Source organism: Chionomys nivalis, chromosome 10 (assembly GCF_950005125.1).
Source record: "Chionomys nivalis chromosome 10, mChiNiv1.1, whole genome shotgun sequence".
NCBI lineage: Eukaryota > Metazoa > Chordata > Mammalia > Rodentia > Cricetidae > Chionomys > Chionomys nivalis.
Window position 1 is genome coordinate 67449835 of NC_080095.1, and position 15830 is coordinate 67465664.

At 41.5% G+C, this 15830-nt stretch overlaps 1 protein-coding gene across 4 annotated transcripts in view; it reads right to left on the bottom strand.

Annotated features, from left to right (window-relative positions):
* The window catches only part of Arhgap5 (Rho GTPase activating protein 5), a 63273-nt gene extending 50725 nt beyond the window's left edge, over nucleotides 1-12548 (bottom strand). The window contains exon 1 of one of the 4 annotated variants that reach the window (XM_057782232.1): nucleotides 12436-12548. The gene's annotated coding sequence lies outside the window, so the exon portion shown is untranslated. Of the gene's footprint in view, nucleotides 1-11895; nucleotides 12044-12259; nucleotides 12334-12435 lie in introns of those variants that run through there. The other 3 variants (XM_057782231.1, XM_057782233.1, XM_057782229.1) reach the window with 3 other exon arrangements.
* Between the last annotated feature and the right edge of the window lie 3282 nt (nucleotides 12549-15830).

Consider the following 15830-nt stretch of genomic DNA (forward strand, 5'->3'; position numbering starts at 1 on the left):
AAAATAGCACATTCACTCCTGCTCTCCTACAGCAACCCCAAAACACGAGTGTATATATATACACACACACATATACAAACACACATGTAGACATATATGTATATACACATACACATTTATATACACATACATACATGTAGACATATGTATATACACATATGTAGATACACACATATATACATTTATACGCGTGTACTCTGCATCTTAAAATGAAAAGGCAAGACACAGAAAAGAGCATTACCATAAGATATTTTGAAGGTGTAAAAAATTAAAGGATGATAATATTAATTGAAAATGTGTATATCTGAGTTTTATATATGTAATCACAACATTGAACACTGGGCAGTGAAAAGCTTCTTCTCTAAAAGATAAATAAAACTCTTATATTGAGGCTGAATCAATTTAGATTTAATTTTAAAGCTTTAGCACATCCTAAATAATCTGACAGTGACGATTTCTGAATCATAAATATGAAAATTTATATTAGAAAAATTCACCTAGAAACGGGAAATGATATTAGGCAAATAGTTCTCCTTTTCTCAACTCTCATCAGAGTCTTCTTCAATTACTAGCATGTTTAACACAGAAATCTTAGTTTGAGAAATCGTTTGAGAAAGCCAAGTCTAGAAAATAAAAGTGAACTATCATATGAATTCTAATAGCCAGATCAAAATTATCCCCCATTAATTAGTCAAAGTAATTTGGGTATTTTTTAAGGGCAAAGAACAAAAATCTTTAATAAACTAAGATCAGAACACTGCTCTTCAACTATGTATGCGTTATCTAATTTGAATTTTTTTTTCAAAAAATGACCAGAAATAATGTTACTGAGTCAGTCACAAATATAGCTTCTTTATTTTTTCTGAAACTTTACTCATACACAGCTACTCAGTCTCATAACATTTAGTAAACTTATTTTTTACTAAATGAAATTAGTAAATGAGGAAAACAAAAAAAAATAGTAATAGCCTGAAATGAAATTACTCGGTTTGGATCAGTGTTTACATACTTAATAAGTGTTGTTTTTAATAGTATATAGTGAAGGCTCTCATCTTCAAGGTTATCTTAGAAACGTAGGTTTTATATCAAGAAAGTTATGTCCAGAATGTCAATTATCTTTACAGAACTTAATAATAATACATATATCTCTGTCAAAATAAGGCCATTTCCTAGAACTAAGTTTTCTAAAATTTTACTAGGGTAAAACTCATATATTGCATTCTCTTTTAAATAAAGTTTAATATTGTGAAGTAACTTTTTACAAATTAAAAGCTATATAAGAAATCTAGAAAAATGAAAATAGGTTTTTAAGAACTCACAATTTAACCTAAAATATTTTTAGAGACTAGAAGACTACTAACTGGAGCGTGGGTAAAGTGTGAGGAGAGAGACAAATGAAAAGAAGATGGTTTATTATGGGGATTAAGGTACAGCTGGATAGTAGAAATAACTTCTAATGTTCTACACCACAGCAGAATAATCAGAATTGACAAAAATTACATATTTTAAAACAGCTAATAGAGAAGTGTGATGGCTAATTTTGGCTGTTGACATTTCGGGAAAAAAGGAACCTCAATAGAGAAACTGCCTCCGTTAGACTGGGCTGTGGCTGTACCTGTGGGTCACTTTAATTGACACAGGAGAGCCTTACCTACTGTGGGCAGGTGGCATGCACTGTATAAGGCAGCTGAGCAAGCCAGGGGAAATAACCACTATTGTGCTTTCTTTCCTCCACAGTTCCTGCCCTGACTTCCCTCAATAATTGACTGTAACCTGTACATCAGATAAACCCTTTCTTCATCAAGCTTGTTTGGTCAGTGTTTTATCATGGTAACAGAGAAGCAAGCTGGAGCAGAATCATTACAGGAAAGTGGGGGTATTGTAATGAACCTGACCATGTTGTTTTGGGGGAGGACTGGAGCTCATTTGGAAGCTTTTGGCTAGAAAACTCACTGAGCGCTCAGAGCTTAATGAACTGTTGCTGGAGCTTAGAGATGAGAATGTGGATAGAAATGCAGATGAAGACCCGGCTTTGAAGTTTCAGAGGAAGTCCGAGTCTCTCAAAGACTCTACAGCTGTTCCCGTGACATTTTAATTAAGAATCTATCTAAGTAAAATGTTTGCTTTACTGGGACAATCAATGTTGGTTAGCTAGTACTGAAAAATTAGCTATGATCAGTAAGAGACCAGCACTACTGAGGTGAAATCTGTGTAGTAGTTCTTCAGGGTCAGCACACAGTTGGGGGTGGGGTTAGGAACTGCATCTCAAGGTGAAAGCGGAACTTGGCAATGCGTAAGTCTTCCATATGGTACTGGTTTTGAAGGCATGAAGATATCAGAGACCAGCTAAGGCCTGGCACTATATGGAAAGGTCAAAGGGTCCCTGAAGAGAGGCAGGAGAGGCTATGGGTGAAAGTTCAGCCTCAGCAGCTGTAGCAACTCCAGGACTGAAAGAGTCATGGACAACAGCTGTGGTTTGACCCTCTAGAAAGTCAAAAGAGGTCACTGCAGTGGAGATTCCAGTATATTGGAGACGCCAGGACCACAAGATGACTACCAAGGACGGTGTCAGGTGCAAATGAACATGGTCTGAGACAAGGAGACAAGTTGCATGGGCTGCAAATGGTGGAGTCAAGTTGTGGCGTTATCCAAGCCCTTTGCAGCCCAGAAGAACCTGAGTGAATGAATCCCAGATGTTATGAGAAGACATAGAGCTTTTGTTGGACTTTTTTTTGTTTTATTTCATTACAGCTGTGCTCAGGTTCTTCTTTCCTCTTAAAATAAACTACATTATTTATTTTAGATTTTACAGGAACCTACTGTTAAAGAGACTCTGAACTTTTAATGAAAATCTGGACTTTAAAAAGTGTTGAAAATTAAAAGACTGAGACTTTTAAAAGCTGGATTGTGTTTTATAGTGATATTAATATTAGAACTAGCTACAGAAAGCAAGGAAAAGAAAGGTTTCACAGTTATGTGTTTGTGTGTCAAGTTGACAAGGGGTTAAACTTGTGATGGCCAATCTTGGTTGCTAGCCTGATATGCCTAAGAAAGACCCGCAACTAAGGAACTTAGACGACCAATGATTATGAACTGTATTAGAAAGGTACTGCACCAGCCAGGGAAAATAACCCTGTAAGTTTTCCTCCATGGTTCTTGCCTCTGCTCCCTCCTGAATTTAATGCTCTGATTTCGTCAATGATCGACTGTGATTGGAATGTGTAAGTCATATAAATCCTTTTTTTTTTCCTCAAGTTGGTTTTGGTCCACATTTTATAACAGTATCAAACAGCAAACCAATACAAGACAATCTGAATGTCTCAATACCAAAAAAAAAAGGTGGTAGAGATATGCCAATTACCCTGATCCAATCATACTATATTCCACATACACAATTACTGTCAATTAAGACACATAAATCTATAAACAATCTTTAAATAAACTTTTGTCCTTTTTCATAAAATCGTTGCATTTAATAATAAAAAGTATAATTTTCAAAATGTTTATGTATTTATATTGTTTTATCTAACTGGTCCTATCTTTAAAACACACATATAACTTAGCAGTTTCTGATAACTTTACTAAAATAACCCAGATTCTATTCATTATCATGTTTGGTAAACGATTCTACTTTCATTTCCTTGCATAATTTCTGCTTCCTTTCTCTGGTCTGTTAATATCAAAGCAGCCAGGTTCTTGCTAAAATACAACCCAGAGCCTTCTGTTCAGAGCTTTCCAGTACTTCTAAAAGAAAGAGCCAAGTCCTTAACGTTTTACTACTCATTCTCTGCGTTCTACAGTGTTCTCCTATCTCTGAGCTACTCTAATAACACTTTCCCAAATTCTCATTCTGCTTCAGTCACACTGATGCACACAACATGCTTAGCACATGTCTGCTTTTGCACTTGCACTAGTATTTCCAAAACTACTATAGAACATAATTATTGTATGTCATTAACTCTACCCTTCTCCCATTTCACTCCAGATTTAACTAAAGAGCCTAAAAGGCACAAATCTACGTTCACTGCACTAGTATAGCCCACAAGTCTAAAAGTACTTCACACAACAGATTCATAGATCTTAATAGATGAAAACTTTTCAAAAAAATGAAGGTATCTGAAACAAATGATGATGCATAATAATGTACTTGGCCAGAATAAGCATATAGTTTTAGAACATTTAAAGCTAATTTTAAAAAGAGAGACAGGGGCAAGAGAGATGGCTCAGCAGTTAAGAATACTTGCTGCTCTTGCAGAGGACCTAGGTTCCACTGCCAGTATCCACATGGCAGCTCACAAGCACCCAGCACTCCAGTTGCAGGAGTTCCGACATCCTCTCCTTCCTCCACAGGCACTGCAGGCACATGATGCACATTTGTGCACGCAGGCAAAGCACTCACACACATAAAATGAAAGCTAAATTTAAAAATCTAAAAATAAGAAATATAATCCTGAATATAACTAATTTTAAATAAGTCTTTTTAAAAGTATTTATTATAAGAAATTACATTTCTAAGATCTGATTATACAGAAATAACTTTATAATTACTTAATAATTCAATCTTAAATATCCCAATGTAACTAAACAGTCACAAAGATAGACCTAACACAAAGATCATCCTATGTTCTATAAGCTAAGGCAAACTTGTCCAGAAAAACTTAAGAAAAAAAAGTTCATACTAAAAAATTAGTGTAAACTTGATACATTTACTTCTGTTAAAGTTGCTGGTTATTGACAAATTTAACAATGTTGCAAAATGTTGCAAAAATTGGCACCATTTCAGCATAAGTAAGATACCTAAGTAATTCAACAATATAGTACTCTAATAAAAAAAAACACTCATGTATTATTATATTTTACCTTTGAAGCAAGATTTCTGCCACAAAAGCACAACTTTAGATGTAATGTAGCTGGGAGAAGTCAACTCAATGAACTGGTCTTTAGATAAGACTAAACGCAAATGAATGAAGAGAACCTTTCAAAGCTTTCAACAAGTATGTAGTGACGAACCGGCAAATGGAACTTCCTGTTTCTACCCAATCTCCAGGATCAGTATACATAACTCTAAAACCATCTTAAAATCCTGAAGTCACAATTGCTGGTAAAATTAACAGAAATCTATATACTGCTATAAGCCTCTAAAATCTAATAGTATTCTAATCTAAAATGTCCAGCATCTTTCTAAGGCCTATAGTCCGATCACAAACATATACTATGGGTTTCCTAAGCGCTACTCAACACAAGTAATTCTACTTTTATCCATTTCTATCTTCTGACATTTCCAATTACTGTTTGGGGAGGGAAGGAGGTTTCACTGATGAAAGCAACTGTAAACCAGGTAAACTAATCCCAAACAAAGTAACTACAGACCTTATTACTTAATCTACATCTTTCTCTGATAACATGCCTTTATAAGGAAGTTATTCCAAATTTATACTAATCTAATTCCTTGTTCTATAGTAGAAATAAAAGCATGCAAGGCCATCACTTTTTTGTCAATCTCAGAGAACAATCTGTACTGCCTTATGTTTAGCCTCTATCTGCTTAAGCTTATACCAGAGACTGTGACGGTCCAAAGGCACTATAAGAAAGCCGACTAAAGTCAGTACTATGAATATGCTCACCCCTCTTTGAAACACTAAAAGTGAGAGAAGGGAATTGTTTTACTCTCTGTATTTGTAATGCCTCACAGAAGAGGACCCATGATTTTAATTATGTGAATGATTGTAAGCAAGGCTCCTCAATGTTTTAGACTTACATTCCTTGTGTATGTGTGTGGGCATATAAGCTATTGGTGTTGTGTATAGATCAGAGTCAGTTCTCTCCTTCCACATGGATCCTGGGGATCAAACCAGATTGCCAGGTTTAAAAACAAGCACCTTTATAAACACTAAGCCATCTCCAGTGGTCGTAGGTTTTATGGTTTTCTTAAAAGATGGGAATACTTGATGATGGGAATAGTAGCAAAGCCAAATAATCACAGGAAGGGGTATAAAATTTAAAAACATAAGACATTTTCTAAAAGGTGTCAAGAGGTTAAAAAGACATTTTTCGCACTATATAGAATCTTGCTGTTCAAGGTGACCCAATGTCTATAACTCCATCATTTGGGAAGCTGAAGCAGAAGGTACATCTTGTCTTGTCTACATTGTAAGTTTTAGAACAGCCTGGACTAAAAGAGCCTGCCTCAGTAAGTCTAATAAACAAGCACAGTGATATGTACCTGTAATCACAACACAATCACCGAAAGCAAAGGTAGGAGGATCAGGAATTCAAGGTCATCCATGGCTAACTAGTAACTTGGAGGCCAGCCTGGGATACATAAAACTTTGTCTTAAAAATAAAAAAACAAAAACACTCCATACCACCAGCAACAACCAACCTCCATCTTTATAGTATTATAGTTAAGGAAATAAAAGCAATCTGATATATATCAAGGAGTTGAAAATGCAGTATGAATTCAAATAAATGAAAGATCAATTATAAGCTATAATAAACCAAGGTTTGAGGAATATTTTTCCATAACTGGTTAGGCACTAAATAGGTTTTGCATACTGTCTAGTGTCTGTCCTACTACTTGATTTGAGAACAAAATGATCTTGATATATTATAATAAAACTTCACACACAGATGCAGAATTGTACATAATTTTAATATACTCTATTATTATTATTATTATTTGACAGCTATTTCACAATGTGAAAAGGCATTATAGAGAAATAAATAGGCCAGATTTGACCCAAAGGCCAAAGTTTACAAAATCTTAGATGAATTTTTTATTTGTATTTTACGTGTTTAAGTATTTTGCCTGTATGTATACACATGCACCACATGTGTACCCAGTGCATAAAGAAGCCAAAAGAGGGTGCCGGGCCAACTGTAAGCAGTTACATGTGTGATGGGAATCAAACCCAGGTCCTCTGCAAGAATAGCCAGAACTCTTAGCTACTGAGCCACTTCTCTAACCCTGAGATGAAGAATTTTTGTGAACAGAAAAGATTTAAATAGTAAGATTTGATGGGGTTTGATTTTCAAAGAGAAGCATTTCAGATGTGTGATTAATGTAGAGTGAACTGAGCACAGCAACCATACAGGAAAGTAGAGAAATACGATAGAAAATATGCTTAAAATATATCCTTAAAAGGGGCAAACAGGAGGTAGACCTTGTAAAAGGAAACAGAAGAGTCTAAAAGTAGAATACAAGACTGAATCTGATGATACAAAGCCCACAAGATAGATACATACTGCATACTTCAGCACCTGAACAATCTCAGCAGAACTGAAAAGAACAATGCTAGACAGAGAACCTCCTGACTGGCACTAGACACATGAAGTAAATGAGTCAATGTTTCTCAATGAAACGCTAATCAGTTTCAGCAACATATGGTGATAACACCTGAGTTTCAGGTGTCGCCTCCAAAGACACGGAACTTGGTAATGAAATGAGGGAAGGGCAAGATGACTAACAAGACCATAAAAGTTCAGAAAATTCTACGACCATCTGGGTACTCCTAGAAATATCTGACGAATCCCATACATCATCAGTCATTTCCTTAAACAGTCAACAGCCAAAGAAGTGTCACCTTGGCTTTGAAAAGGTAAACATCGAAATAGCAAGCAAAGAATATTTAGTCAGTAAGGTATATAATCAACAAGAAAAAAAAATGGACCAACTATACCAAACTGAAAGCCAAGAACTGTGGTCCATTTCCCCAGAGCTATTTGATGTCAAATTCAGTGAGAATAAATGGTTTATTTCTCCATGACCTCTTTATTACTCTTGTGCTTGCATTTTCTCCCAATATTTTAATTTTCTCATGATGCTCTTAAACTTTCACCTTGTATTATTCTCTTCTCACCTGCCAATCTGGCCTGCTTTTCCTGCATTCTTTTGGTCTAGTCATTACCACTTCAATTTTTTCCCCTCCTCACTATCCTAACTATATACTACTTTCAGATAGTATCTCTTTTGTAGAAATTTCTTTATACTACATTGTATGTAGTTTTTAAAGTCTTACTTATTTGATGTGTATGAATCGCCCACTAAGGCCATCAAAGGTCATTTCATTAGATTCACCTGGAACTGGAGGTACAGATAGCTGTTAGCTACCATACGGATGTTGGGACTAGAATATGGATCCTCCAGAAGAGCAGCAAGTGCTCTTACTGCTAAGCTCAATCTCCAACCCTTTATAGCAAATTTTAAATTAGTAATGTACTATCCTGTTGCCAAACTCATCTGTTCTGTAGTGGACTCACGTTTAACTATTTTTATATTGTTCCATGTTTCAAATTCTTTCTCTCACACAAAACTGTAAGTTCTGGGGTGGAGACAGACTCAGCCCTTAAGAAGCAGGTACTGCTCTTGCAGAGGCCAAAGCTCACCAGTAATCAAGTTCCAGGAGAGTTGATGCCCTCTTCTGGCCTCCAAGAGCATCTGCATGCACATGTGCATATACAAATCAACAGGTGGGAGAGGGGACTTCAAAATTAAAAATAAATAAACTCTAAGCTCTGATAGGAGTTAAGACTACACTCCAAACACACTTACTTTCTTGTATTGCTCACAGTGCCAGTGGTTCAATAAAATTGCTAAGGTTAACAAGATTAATCTGAAGTTAGGAAAAAAAACTAATGTTTGACAGTAACTCTGTATGATAAAAAAAAAAAAAGCTTGAGAAAAACCTAAGTGACAAATTTTAGCCATGTTTTAACCATGAAATAAAAGTTACATATAACTTTTCCTAATACTTCTAGTTCTAAGGGTAAGATAAAAGTTATTATTTTACTGAACAGCCTTGTGGAAAGTCAGCTTCCAGTACACAGAGAGGGTAAAAAGAACTCAAAATGTTTTCTTCTGTGAAGAATTCCCAAACAGACAATGAGGGAAAGAGTTGTTCTCTTTTCTATACCTTGGGTACTTTCTCTACTTAGTCCTTTACAGTTATTACTTCTTAACGAAAGTCTGAACTACCCTAACCTCTAGCTCATCATTTTATCCCTATGGCACGTTAAGTGCTGAATATAAATAATCAAATTAATAAACAACACATCAGAGGTTTTAACACTTAATGTAAACCAACTTTCATGGGTTAAATACAGAAAATGCCTTAGTTTGGGAGGGAGACTTGTTAGAGGCAAGGCATCCAGGGGAAGGTATGAAACTCAAAGAACGTATTTCAAATTCTTATGTCTGATTTTTAAAAATTCTTTGACCTTTCACTCTAGTTTGTTTGCAGTTCTAGGGCAGGTACCAAGGGCGCTGTACATACTCGCTGTGTAAGTGCTCTACACCAACCCAACACACTCTGATATTGTCCCCCAGTTTGGTAAAACCAACAAAGCCTTGCTCATTACACAAACTACCAAATGGATGACATATGACTTTATTAAAATGTCTTCACTATTCTTTTAGACACATTTCTTTCTTGTACTTAAAGAATATTACAAACATGAACCAACACTATAGAATGCTTGAGTCAATTAACCACAGTGCCTTCTTGATTTGCAAAGAAAAAACTATGTATCCAGATAAACAATTGGAAAAGTTTAGTATAGTATTCATGAAACACACTTTTGTTCAATTAACAAAAAGTTAACTCCTAAGGATACTGGTAGAGTAAGAGTGACTGCCTAGTATGCTCAAGGGCTTGGGTTCAATTCCCAGCTGTGTGTATGTGTGTGTGTGTGTGGGGGGGGGGGGGACTAAGTTGAATCATATCCAATATCACCCAAAAAGGAAACACAGCATTTCATAGAAAACCTTAACTTTCAAGGTGAAAATTATTGTCATAAAAAAAGTGTGTGTTATACCTACCATTCTAAAAAAGAAGATGGGTCTCCAAAACAGTCAAGGTAAAATACCATGTAAGAAAATTAAGATATTACGATACTGAACTGATTTTCAAAGGGGCTGGAGATGTAGCTCTGTGTTCAAGGTCCTGGTTTCAAAGTCTAACAGCGTAAGAAGAAAATATCTAACTGCCAAAATAGTTTAAATATACATAATTGCGTGGCAGCATTTTTCTATTCACATGTAACCAAGCCCACTCCTGACGCTCTTAATAATGAATATACAAAGAATGGTAAAGGCATGCTAACCTGGATTAAAGAATGTAGCCTAAAGAAGACAACCAAATCAATAGTTATCTAATTACCAATACTATTGGATTCTGCTTTAAATCAATCAGATCAATTTCTTGAAGCTAAAAAGCACATAGATCTCTAGCCTTTCAATCCACAATTTATAGAAACTTCTCTAATGCCTTAACAGATTTTTGTGACCCACACTTAGAACTTCCTTCCTCTGCTCTACCTTTTATAGACTGGACAAATATGGATCAATTACAAAAGATAAAAGAGCACAAAATGAGAGATTTAAAATTAAAGCAAAATTTCTCTGGAAGCTGTAGGTTCCCTATAATATTAATCCCAGTATGTAAAAATACTGGAAAGGGAGAACCATGCAGCATAACTGGAATTGACAGTAAAACATTTCCGAACTCATTTTACTGAAGTCTGTATTGAAACCAAAATATTTTTCGGGAACAGTTCCATCTGGATGCAATGGTTTCCGGAAGAATCGTTTTAAATGGAGATTCAGAGAACTCGTCCATGGGTCTCCTCGATGCAGGCAAATATCTCCTAACATCCTGTTCAAACTGGGTGTGGGTTTTAGAGATTTAAGTAGACTGGACAATGACCGCCCCCAACACCTGCACAAGGGCAACAAGCACAAAGACCAACCGAGGGGCACTCCACTGCCTCACACCTGAACATCTGGGAAAGTGCCCTTGCTTTCCACCTTCACAAAAGAAAAAGGAGACTGGTAAAATTTAAGTTTAGAAAGGCTTGCAAAAATCCTCTCGTCTAACGATATTGGTTTTGACTTAGTATATTTCACTTCTCTTTTACTAAGCGCTGGCCCAAACTGGATTTCCATCATATGGGGAAAAGTATGTACGCGTCTCCCCTGCAACTTTCTCGGCATTTTATCAGCCGCCCTAGTAGTTCGCCCTTACTTTCCAGCACCCTTCAGCCTCGGCTCCACACACAGTTTGCAACTCACTTGCATTTCCAATAATGCTGAAGAGGGAGGGAGGGTGTGAGCGGGTGTATTTCTGAGTGGATAAGTGCACGCGCGCTCCCGAGCTGCTCCCCGCCCCCACCCCGATACTTTTCTTTGCTGGGAACCGAGGGAAAATTTTTAGAGGTTATTCCCTAGAAGAGAAACTCGGGATCACAAGCCCCAGCCTAGGAGCGGCCAAAACGACGGGGAAGGAGTCCTGTGTTTGGGTGGCGCAGTGCAACTTCTCACTCCCCCCCAGCCCGAGCCTTAGCAGATGGGAATGTGGTCGAGGACCTAGGGAGGAGCCGAGCAGATAAGGAGGAAAAAAGTGAAAGGGCCGATCCGGGGTGCAGGCAGGCAGGCGGTTAAGTTTGCAGGGCGAGATCGGGTTTCCGCGGCTCGGCGCCCCCCGCGCTCCCCCGCCTTCCCAGGTGGAACTCGTTAACCGCAGCCGCCCAGCCAGCCGACCCCGCCACCTTCCTTCCCCGCGCCCCCTCCGGGCCCCTGGACAAGTGAAGGTGGCGCGGGGCGCGGGGAGCGGACGCCTGGCGGGGCCGGCGCGAGCTCGGCGAGCAGCAGCAGCAGCAGCAGCAGCAGGCCTCCGCCGACCCCGGCCCGGTCACCTGTGGAGAAAGCGGCCCCTCTCCGGCCTCTCTGCCCTTCAGCCGCCCGGCTCCCCCCCGCCGCCGCCCGGCCTGCGAGGACCCGGCCGCCCGGCCCCAGCCCCTTGAACTGGTTACAACCGGCGGCGGCGGCGGGCGGGCGAGCGAGGGTCCCCGGCGGCAGGGGAGCGGCAGGCCCCGCGCAGCCGGCTCTCCAGGTCCTACCTAACAACGCCGGTCTCCTCCGTCGCTTCCTCAACGGCAGCGGCCCCGGCGGTGGCGGCGGCAGCGACATTCCTGGGGAGCGCTCCCGCCGCCGCCGCCTCCTCCACTCTCGGCTCGCCTCTCGCTGCCCGCGCGCTCCCCCCGCCCTCGCCGACACACACGCCCCGAAAGCCCGAGCCCCGCGGCTCGCGCTGCCTGGTAACCCGCCCGCCCTCCCGCCGGCGGCGGCGGCGGCGGCGGTGGCGGTGGTGGCGGCCCCGACCCTCCCCCCTTCCCCCGCGCCCGCCGTCGCGCTGGGCTCAGTAATGGCGGCCACTCGGGCTCCTCGCGCTGACGGATCTCTCCCTCTCTCCCCGAACTTTACCTCAGCATCTCTCCCGGGCGCGCACCGCCAGAACGCAAGAACGCACGCGCACGCGCGCGGCCGCGGAGACACACACCCGGCCGGGGGCGGCGCGGGCAGCACAGGGGCGCGCCTGCGTGCCCGCGCCCGTCCCAGAATCCCCCAACCCCCCCTCCCCCCAGCCCCGCGGCGCTCACCTCGGGACGCCTCCCGAACCGCGTTACCGCTTCGGCCCCGCCCCTGCCCTCGTCTCCCGGGAACCGGGAAGGCGCGAGGCCCCGCGCCCGGAGGGAGGGTGGGAGGGAGGGGGCGCGCGCGCGGGCCAGCGAGAGAGCGCGCCGGGCCGCGTCCCCGCTCGGGCCCCCGCTCCCCATTGGCTTCCGCCCCTCCCCCCGTCTCCGCCTCCGCCATCCATTGGTTCCCGCTCCTACTCCCTTCCTTCTCACCTTTTCCCTGCTACCCATTGGCGTGAGCGGCTCTCCTCCGCTCTCCCCTTTCTCCGCGTACTGCTCCTCCTCCGTCCCATCCTCCACGCTTTAGGCGCCGCCGCACGCCTTGCATGGTGGCCGAGCCTCCCCTGCCCTCTCCCCGGCCTCCGTTCCGGTGTTTGGCGGTAACTCGGAGTCCTGCAAAGGAACTTGAATGTTGTGTGAGCCGTTGCGAGGCACGGCACGGGCGCCGAACGCTCCTCGATGAAATCCCTCCGAGCCGTAGGGTCCAAGGTCTCTGAGCACTGAGGAATGCAAAGGGGAAAGAATGTACCGGAGCTCCGAGCTCCGCTGCAGGGACTTGTCTCCGTGTGTGTGTCCCACTCTCAGCCAGAAGCCAGAGCTAGACGGAGGCGAGAGGAGTCCTTTCTCCTTGGGCACGGCACAGAGACACAGGCCCTTGATCCTGGCCGTTCTTAGGGAAGTTGAGCGAGACGCCAAGATTTTGGTGGTTTAGGGTGGTCCCAAGGGCCGTAGCTCACAATCAGCTCAACTTCAGAAACTATCTGCCTCCTGGCTTTCATGATAGTGCTTTAAAATGTATTCAACCTTTTTCGAGACTTGTAGAAATATCACAAGTTTGGGAGTACGTTCAGCTTTCCATGTATTTTTCTTCTGTGCATAGAAAGTAGAGAGAATGAGCGATAGAAACCATGGCCTTTATAATAAGCTCTGAAGAAACTGTGGCTTTCCCAAGGTCACCCCAATTTTATCCGGAAATGTTACAAGAGCTGCCAGGAGATAAAAGAATGAGGAAAAAACACAAATCTGCTCCAATTCATTGGTTCTTGTAAAGGAATTTGAGGGAGAATTTCTCTTTGGGGGAAGATTTGTTTGCTACACTGAAAACAGTTTATCATCAGCAAACGTCTGAAGATGATCTAAAATCCGAGTTCCCCTCAGGCTCCATAGAGTCTGAAGCTAGCCAATGTTGCTTTTTACTCTTAACATGGCATCACTGCTACTATCCAGAAGTATAGTTACACACTGTCGGGAAAGTAAACAAAAACTGCCTGTTAGTGCAAATTGGTTTAGAAGGTATTTGTCCCTGTATCTGTCACAATATTCCGACAGAAGAGCTGTCTGTTCCTTCCTCCGTGTCCCCCACTGTCCATATTCCTCAAAGGTAAACTTAAAATAGTTTAAGAGCAGAAAAGTCATTCGCTCCTTTTAAAAAGGCTTGACTAAAATCTGACTCCATCCCTTGCTGCATCTGAATGTTACTAAGAACAGAAGAGGAGGTTGTGTGTGTGGATGCTTACAGACTAAGGGGAGGACCGCCGAAGAGAAGAGCGTCTGCTGCCACCGACCCCGACGGCAATGGAAGTAACAGAGAAGTTAGGAGGAGGAGGGGGGAAGGACACTTGGAAGACGAGGCCCCAATCCCTTATATAGGCTTGAACTTAATGTGTTTTGTGTATTTCTTATCTTTATACGAAAAGCCCATAAACAGTGCTTGGAGCCAACTAAAAAAACATAACCTGAATAAGATATCAGTACTATAGGGTACCCATAATAGGACAATTTTGGAATTACTTCCTAAACAACCAGAAGAACCTCTAACCATGGGCATTTATCAACATATCTGCAGTCAAATAAATCAGGGCTTATAAAGGAAACATTAGCATAAGAAGGTGTAATTTTCAGCTGTAGGACATGATACTAGGGGCAAAAAGGACTTGAAATCTCATTTCTCTTAGTAAAGAACCCCCCCAATTTGGTTTTCAAGCAATAATTTTCATATCTGGCATTTTTAGTCCTGCACCATCCATCTTGACTTAGAAAGTCTGGACATTTAAGACTTGGCTCATTACTATTAGTAAGCTACTTACTAATTACATAGGGTACCACTGCTGCTGTCCCTATGTCACTTATTTCTCTCTAAGAAATGGAGCATGGTCTTCTGTTGCCTTAGAAATCTGAAAACGGGGATTAGAGGCCAAAGTTCTGGGACTGATAATGTCTGTATTAGGTAAGGGGCATTAAAGGGTGTGTGTATAATCCTGAGCTTTGAAACACTCACCCCACCCCAAAGAGACTATATTCAGAAAAATGAGGAAATGCTTCTTTAAACTCATTCAGGGTGCTATGGGGGAGCTGGAACAAATAGCACCCAACTTTCTTGCCTTTTTACTCCTTATCTGGAATTAAATGTAAGCTCTTCTTCTGGTGTACTGTATAATTAAAATCACCCAGAGCTTTGTTCTTCTTTTACTTCGGGACAAAGAAAAAGGCAGAATAACATCCCAGTCCGGCATTTTAGGGTTTTAATTTAAATATTCATCTGTACAAATTTCTATCTCTTCAACTTATCCTAAGAGAATATTAATATACATTGTCGGTTTTGAACCGAAGGGTAAGGTAGTCATAAAAACGTTACCGTAATTCCACCTCTGTTGGAAATGCATGAACTATGTCCTCACAGGAACTTACCCTATAGGAGCAGTTACACCCCCTGCTGGAAGTCTTTGATCATAACAGCATTGTCTTTGGTAGCCTCAACCAAGAGCACACAAAAGTCAAAGGTAGGACTTTGCCACTGGTGACACAGTAACCAGGATTTTTGCCTAGCTGACTCAGAGTTTCCAGAGATGAGCCTATCTCGGAATGTTGTCTTGATTACAGACAAAATACACAGAGATGGAGAATAAGGGTAGCAATGACGGTAGCAAAAGCACATACAAGCCTATTGTCTCCTACGGCATTTCTCAGCTTGTGCCCAACCCTCCTACCTATCCCCTTCTCCTCACTAGCACCCTCTCTCAGACAGTTAAGACTGGTGACGTGGGACAGCATGGCGAGACAAGGCTTTCCTCCTGCAGGTGGGCAACCGATGGCATATAAACAGCCCCTGCAGCCATCTGCTGAGTTAAGAGGCATGGGGCTTCCCTTGTATTTGTTTTACCACTACCAGGGATAGTTTCAACATGAAGAAAAGAGTGTTAATTATGTCTTGGCTGTTAACGTAGGAAATATTTTGACAAGAGTTAAGGTAATCACGAGTATGGGGATTGAACAGAGGGAAACGACTGCATTGACCTTTCTGGCTTTTTGTTCCACTGAGCCTTGTTCTGTTGACTCTCCAGAACCACATTTTCAGACTG